This window comes from Arachis ipaensis, chromosome B03 (assembly GCF_000816755.2).
Source record: "Arachis ipaensis cultivar K30076 chromosome B03, Araip1.1, whole genome shotgun sequence".
Lineage (NCBI taxonomy): Eukaryota > Viridiplantae > Streptophyta > Magnoliopsida > Fabales > Fabaceae > Arachis > Arachis ipaensis.
In genome coordinates this window covers 6770913-6778026 of record NC_029787.2, presented here as the reverse complement: position 1 = coordinate 6778026, position 7114 = coordinate 6770913, and the positions used below count along the sequence as shown (strand labels likewise).

The following is a 7114-nucleotide window of genomic DNA, read 5'->3' as shown; positions in this document are numbered from 1 at the left end:
TCTTATATCTTTTCTTAATTAAATAAATATAACAAGCATAAAATAGCAACGACTTTTATTACCAATTACCAAATCAACCACCCATAGATACCTAATTATTTTCGTTTTAGAATTGTTTCCCAAAATGGAATTCTATACACCTGTATATATGGAAAGAGTTATTCGATTCTCTAGACTAATAATGATTTTCTCATAAATGCCTTTGGAATTTTGAAAACGCCAGCTTAAATGCTATAAAGCATGTTTGGAAATCATCAAAAATATTTTTATTTTCACTAGCTTGGGATGACTATTTTTTGTTTTATTAATACTATTGCAAATCCAAAAGTTAAGGTTTATATATAGATAAAAACTCACGTATAATTAGTTAATAATCATTATATATCTCTACCATATATATATATGGGGTAGTTGCTATGTATGCATGCACTTATCCTTTAAGTATCATACTCTTAATGAGTTCTTCATTAATTTTCATAATAAATTCATTGAGTCTACGTAGCAATTCACTCTCTTTTGGTACAAGCAATTCTCCTTTTCATTATAATAATAAAATTGCTACATTCTTTTTATGAATATCTTGATGGCTGTTAAAATTTAAAAACAAAATTTAAATAATTAATATTAAACAGAATTTGAAATATAAGGATTAGGTAAATAGTAACCACCCCATAAACGTCTCCACCTCTTCTCATCGCAGTTTCAAAAGTGTCTTGGCTCGCCGCCTGTGCAGTGTGCCACGCACGTCACCACTCTCCCGTCACACCGTCAGCTAATCTACGTCACTCGCACCCACGTCGTTCGCCTGTTGCATTCTCACCGCTCGCGGCTTGCATACCCAAGGCCAAACCCGTGTTTGCGCCACCGCAGCCTCCACCTCGACGATGCTTTGAGCAGCGCTGGTGCCTTCCGCAACCAATATCCGTTACCGCAACACGCTCTTTGCATGCACTTTTTCCTCTTCCGCAGGACCACCTAGTGCCCTTTCCCTTGTGATTTGCCTTGCCGCCGACAACCGTAGCGCGCTCCTTCTCTCTCGTATCCACCTTCTCAATCCTTTCTACTTCTTTTCCGATGAGCCAATTTATCTTCTTTTACTTTTTCTTTTTCGATTTCCTTCCTTTTTTTTTCTCTAATTTAATTTTAAAATCAATTTTTTTAATTATTTTGATTGTTAAAATATACATGTTGTGTCTATTATAGACTATGATGATGAGTGTGGCAGTGAATCTTTGTCTGCCTAATAGTATTTGATAAGAAGGTTCTTCTATTTGGGTCTAATAAAAAAAAAGGTTAATTAGAAAGATAAAAAACATGTTTAAAAAATCTATTAGATAGAAGCTCAAGTGGAACCACCTACAAATAAATTGTGGAAACCCTGTAGAACTATAATTAAGCAATAATGTTATTTCTCTATTTATGATATTTTATCTACTATTAAATATAATATAAATTTTATTTAAATTAAATTCATATTCCATCAAACAATAAATAAAATTTGAAACTTGGTTGTTGTCTAAGGAGTCCGACTCATTTTGGTATAAAGATAAGTGATTCAGGTTGATGATTATGTTTATTAGTTCTTGAATATAGTTGGTACTCATATTAAAGATTCTCCTCATATGCATGTTCTTTAATTTCACGATGATCATTTGGATGGAATGATTTTTTATGCAGGATTATGGATACCTCCAGATCAGAGACAGATGACTCCGGCATTTTCAATACATTTGGCAGAAGCATTTACTCCTAATGAAGGTGCACAATCATTTAACAACAGTTAGTCACTTTGAATTCACCTTTTGATTTTACCATTCTAGCACTGAGTAATATTTATTATTTACAGGTATGTATATGAAGAATATTCCATTGTCATCAAACAACATGGGCGGTCAGAATCATATAACCTTTAAGTTTATTGACAGATTACTTCAGCACTTCAAATTTATAACCTTTAAGTTTATTGTTTTGTTTAGTTTCATGAACGGTAAATTTTGGGTTGTAGTCAATTATCTTCAGATCATATGACAAATAATTATTTATTTCATTTTTATTTCTGTAGTATTGATTAAAATAAAGTTAGTCTTCTTTATTAAAGGTATGGGCTTGTATTCAAAGTTTAGGTTTGGGTGCGCCGGAGCAAATCTAAACCTTACTTTATTTTAAGTTATGAAATTAATGACGTATCCAAGTAAGTTTTAAACAGAAGACACATCTATTAAAGACACATTCCTGTTTATAAAAATCATTTAGTCAAAAGACACATCTATTAAAAACACATCTAATAGAAGACACATTAATTAAAGACACATCCAAATAAGTTTTAAACAAAAGACACATCTAACAGAAGACACATCTATGAAAGACATATCCAAGTATTAATTGATTAAAACAAAACAAGTGTTTAACAAAAGTAAAATGATATCTTTTGAAGAAGCACTCCTTCACATATCAAGAAAATTAGATACATCTACTGTCTTCATTTCTAACAACTTCTGCTTGTATGCTAATTAATCAAACAAAGCATGTTAAGAACCTATAAAAGAATAATTTAACGAAAAATAATGACTCCACCAAGCTAGTACCATTTCTGCCTAAATGAATTCAAAGGACACAAGAGAATGTTATGACATTCTACTTCTTATTCCGAAGAATATACAAGTTGGCTTTCGACAAGTTTTTTGAGCATCTCATCATTTGTAAGATCAGGTGAGGCAAGGGTCTTATCAAGTCTTTTTTTATACTACACAATCTTTTGTTTCTTTTCCATCTATGCATCTCCCAGAAAATTGGAACAATCCTTCTCTCAGAAATTCATGTCAAACACCATGTGATCAACCATTTACAAGCTCCTACTTTGCTCTTAAATCATCAACAGAAAAAATTCACCATAGTTATAAACAAAGACTAGCCATTCATGATTAATTTAACATCTCATCATAGTGAATTGATGTTTAATAATGATAAATTTTTAGTAAATTCAATTCTATGGTGTTTCCATTGTAGCATATAATCCATAAAAAGTCAATAAACTCATTATAGCATATAGCTAAAAAACCAAAAATATCAAGAGAAAAAACCAAAACTCTCCAATTCTATATGAACAAAATCAAACCCAATTTCAAATATCTCTTAATACATAGACACTACCTTATGCAAGAAAAAATCAGCAAACATTCAAAACAATAACATAGAAAAATAGGTTCAAATAAAAAACTCAAACATCTCTTTTTGCTTAATGACAACAAAAGAGCATAAGATCAAGGAACATGTATGTCAGTACTTTGTAGTAAAAGACACATACTAATACAACCTATTATTTTGTTTTTTCTATGTTTTACTTATTCTCTGATTATTCCTCGACAAATCTTACATACAATATAAATTTGTGAAAAAAGAAATATGTGAATCCTAAGAGTAAATTTTGATTTAGCATATATTTTCAGAAAATTAAACTACTTCTTTTTGCTTAATGACAACAATCAAAGGTCCAAAGGCTACAACCAATAAACAATTCAGCAGAACAAAACCAAAACTAATAAACAATTCAGCACACACTATCACTCTAAAGACACATATGTAGTAATATTCAATTGCTGCCATTACAACAAAAACTTTTCCACCCTTTTTCTTCTTCTTTTAAATTAGCATTGCAAAACATCGCTCCTAATATATGGTTGATATTTTTAATACCAAATACACCTTTATCACATTCAAAATAAGTTTTATTCAAGACATATAAACACAAGCGAATTAGTTTTCCATTCTTCAATTCCTTGTCTAACAGTAACCAAAATTTCAATGAACCATGTTATATAAATGTAATACCCAATGACATGCTCACATATGAAACCTGTAAAATTCTAGATTTCTGAAAACAGTAAAGTAGCACGTATCTCTTATTGCAGCATCGGCGCCGGAGGAAAGACAGGTTGCATGACGGGGCTCCGCCGCGAAGTAGAGAACGGCAGTGCGCTACGGGACTAGGACGCGAGGCAGGGATCGACGCTAGCTTGGGGCTCAAATCGAACATCAGTGGGGCGCAGGTAGACTTCAGCTACGACATGAACAGCAATGGGGCGCAGGTAAACTTCAGCTGCGGCGTGTGTTGAGGCGCAGTCGGAGGAGTGGTGTAGGCTTGACAGGAGGATGCGTCTTCAACGGGGCGCGATGGCAACATGCAACAGAGGCGGCGGCGCTTGGGCGACTGAGCGGAGCAAATCGAGACGGTTGCTGTCTAACGGTCCAGTGGCGTTGATTACCGTTGACGGCGGCGACCGTCGAAGACTGCACGAAGAAGAGGTTGCGCGGCGCTGAACGTGGAGCGTTTTGGATGTGGTTGCAAAGTAGAGAGGTGGTCAATTTAAGTTTACAATGATAAAAGAGGGACACTAGAATTGACCTAGGTTAATTTAGGATGTGGTTTTTTAAATTTTATTGGGCTTTGGGGTTCAGTCCAACAAAAATTGACAGAAATTGGCAGAAACTATGTTCGTAACGTAGCGGAATTGATTAATAAATGATAATGCGATAATATGATGAGAGATCATAAATAATATGAAAAGATGTTTTACGAATTACCATATGAATAAAAATTTAGTTAAATAATCATGCGCACTTTTTATCTCTTAAAAAAAAGTATAGATTGTTCACAAAAAGAAAAACCACATTTTTCGAGTGGTAAAAACTGCCATGTAATTATTTTTATACGAAATTGATATTTAAAAATTATTAAATAATTTAATAAGTTTAATTAAATTATTATCTAATAATTTTTAATTATGAATTTTAATTGAAAACAATTGCATATGAGTGTTTACCTTTACGAGCAACCAAATCAGATGCAAATTTTCGGAAAAAAAAATTATTAACTCAAACTTTGTTTAGGTTAAATATTTATAATGCAAATCATATCAAAATCATCTTTTTAGACGTTAATTATATATTGGATTAAGTGACAATAGTTCGAAAACAATAAACTATATATACTTCATTTTTAATACTTCACAATAACTTAAAATAACTACGTAACACCTTCGCTTAATGTGTTATAATCACTAATCATCAGATATCACATTCAAAATATGAAATCAGATATCATCACATTACTACATTTTTCCACAAAATGTTGTTTAGTTATACACGGGTTATGTGAGGAAAATTTCGAAGTCAAAAAAAAAAAAAGAAAATCTTTCGCACACACTACCTAAGTACCTAAAATTCTAAATCGACATTAAATGCATTTCAAAATTTATAATTCATAATTTGTAAAGTATAATTCATTTATATATTAATCATTAGTCACATATCATAATCATATATTCTTATAATCTATAAACTTTTTCTTTAAACAAAAAGTTACAATCTTAACTAATTTTTAAACAATAGATTTTTTTTAGTTTTATTTTGTGTTTAATATAAATAAATTTTTAAAAATCAAAACTAAAAATAATTTATTTTTATAAAAAAATATTTTACTAGCCGACTCAATGAGCTTAATTTTGTAAGTTTTTTTTAAAAGCCTATGACTTGACATTTTTAACTAATAGGCTTTATAAAAAGTCCAAACAACCTGACCTATTTAATAAAACCAGCTTAGTTTAAAATAAGTCGAGTCACAAACCTCCATGGGACGGTTCTAGGTGTAAGGGTATGGGGACAAACATCCCACTATAATTTGAAATTTTTTTGAATAGTACATGATAATAATATTTATTTGTCCCTATTAAATTATTGATTTTGATCCTATTTTACTCAACTTTTTGAAACTTGATATTCAATTTGATAATTTCATATTAGATGTGTTATAAGATCAATTCTCAAATTTAAATGAGATTAGTATTCTTTCTTAAAAATCGATTTGAAAGAATATTATTTATCTATTGATATTTCTTCTTTTGAAGTTAGTTTTAATTTTTTCTATGACAACTGTATTAATAGAAAAAAAATTTTAAACTATGAATATCATCAAGACCTAATTGTATGATATGTGAAATTTTTAGATGATTATTTAATGATATATGTAAACAAAAAAAATTTCAATTATATTGTTAAAAAAAGATTATTCAATCTTTTTAAAATATAAAACTTAAAAAAAATAGAATTTTAAATTATATGTTATTATTGGATTTACTACTGATTAAATAGCCCGACTCATTTTTACTCCGATAAATAACTAGTGCTAATAATAGAAAGTGTAAAAATACGTATTCATTATAATCGAATAATCAAGTAATAAATACTTTTTTAGTAATTAATTAATCACTTATGGTTAGCATAATTAGTTGTGGCCTAGCCTAACCACTAAGCTGAATCCTATGCTTCTTGTTCTTGTTGCATCCAAATTCTGTTATAACTTATAAGAGTTATTATTTTATTATTATTATCATTATTATTATTATTATTATTATTATTTAACCAAAATTCAAATAATTAAGTAGTTAATTAATTAAAGAGTAGAAATTTATGTGGTACACAATAATAATTGATTTAATTAGTGATACATGAAGAAGATTCAAAATTTGATAGCTGGAACTATATATTATGTAATCAAGATTTTGTTTTATTTTGCAACCAAAGATCAACATTTCTTGGTCCCCATAACACCTTTTGTTGTTTCTTTAAGCTTCTGCATTCACTTCCCAACCTCACATTTTCTTTAAATTTTTTTGCTTTTTTAATTTCCTCTTTCATCTTTCTTTTTCAAGAAGGAAATAAAAACACACAGAAACCGAAAAAAAAAAACACCATTTTAGTTTTCTCTCAGCTCAATATCAATTTGCCTTAGCTTGTCCTTGTCTGGGGTTTCGTAATCTTCTTCAATCGCTTTCAAAGGTTTGAACTTTTCTAAATTTCTCTATTTGGGTCTGTTTGATCAAGCATGTTTTTTAAGCTTTTTGAGGTGACTAGTTAGTTAGGTACGGTTTCTGATCATCATAGATTCAATTACTTTAGATAGAGATAGCAATCATTGCTTTGTTGAAGTAGTTTTGGTTTAACTGTTTGTTGGATCTCTCAAATTCTCAGAAAGTTGCACTAAGAATAATCTCATATATATGTGTTTACTTTTTCAATTATCAACTTTGATATGACAAAAGGAATTACTTTGTGGAAC

General features: G+C 30.1%; 1 protein-coding gene across 1 annotated transcript in view; it reads left to right on the top strand.

Moving 5' to 3' along the window:
* LOC107628922 (UPF0496 protein At4g34320-like) overlaps window positions 6588-7114 on the top strand; it is a 2102-nt gene continuing 1575 nt past the window's right edge. The window contains exon 1 of the mRNA XM_016331558.2: window positions 6588-6834. The gene's annotated coding sequence lies outside the window, so the exon portion shown is untranslated. The remainder of the gene's footprint in view (window positions 6835-7114) is intronic.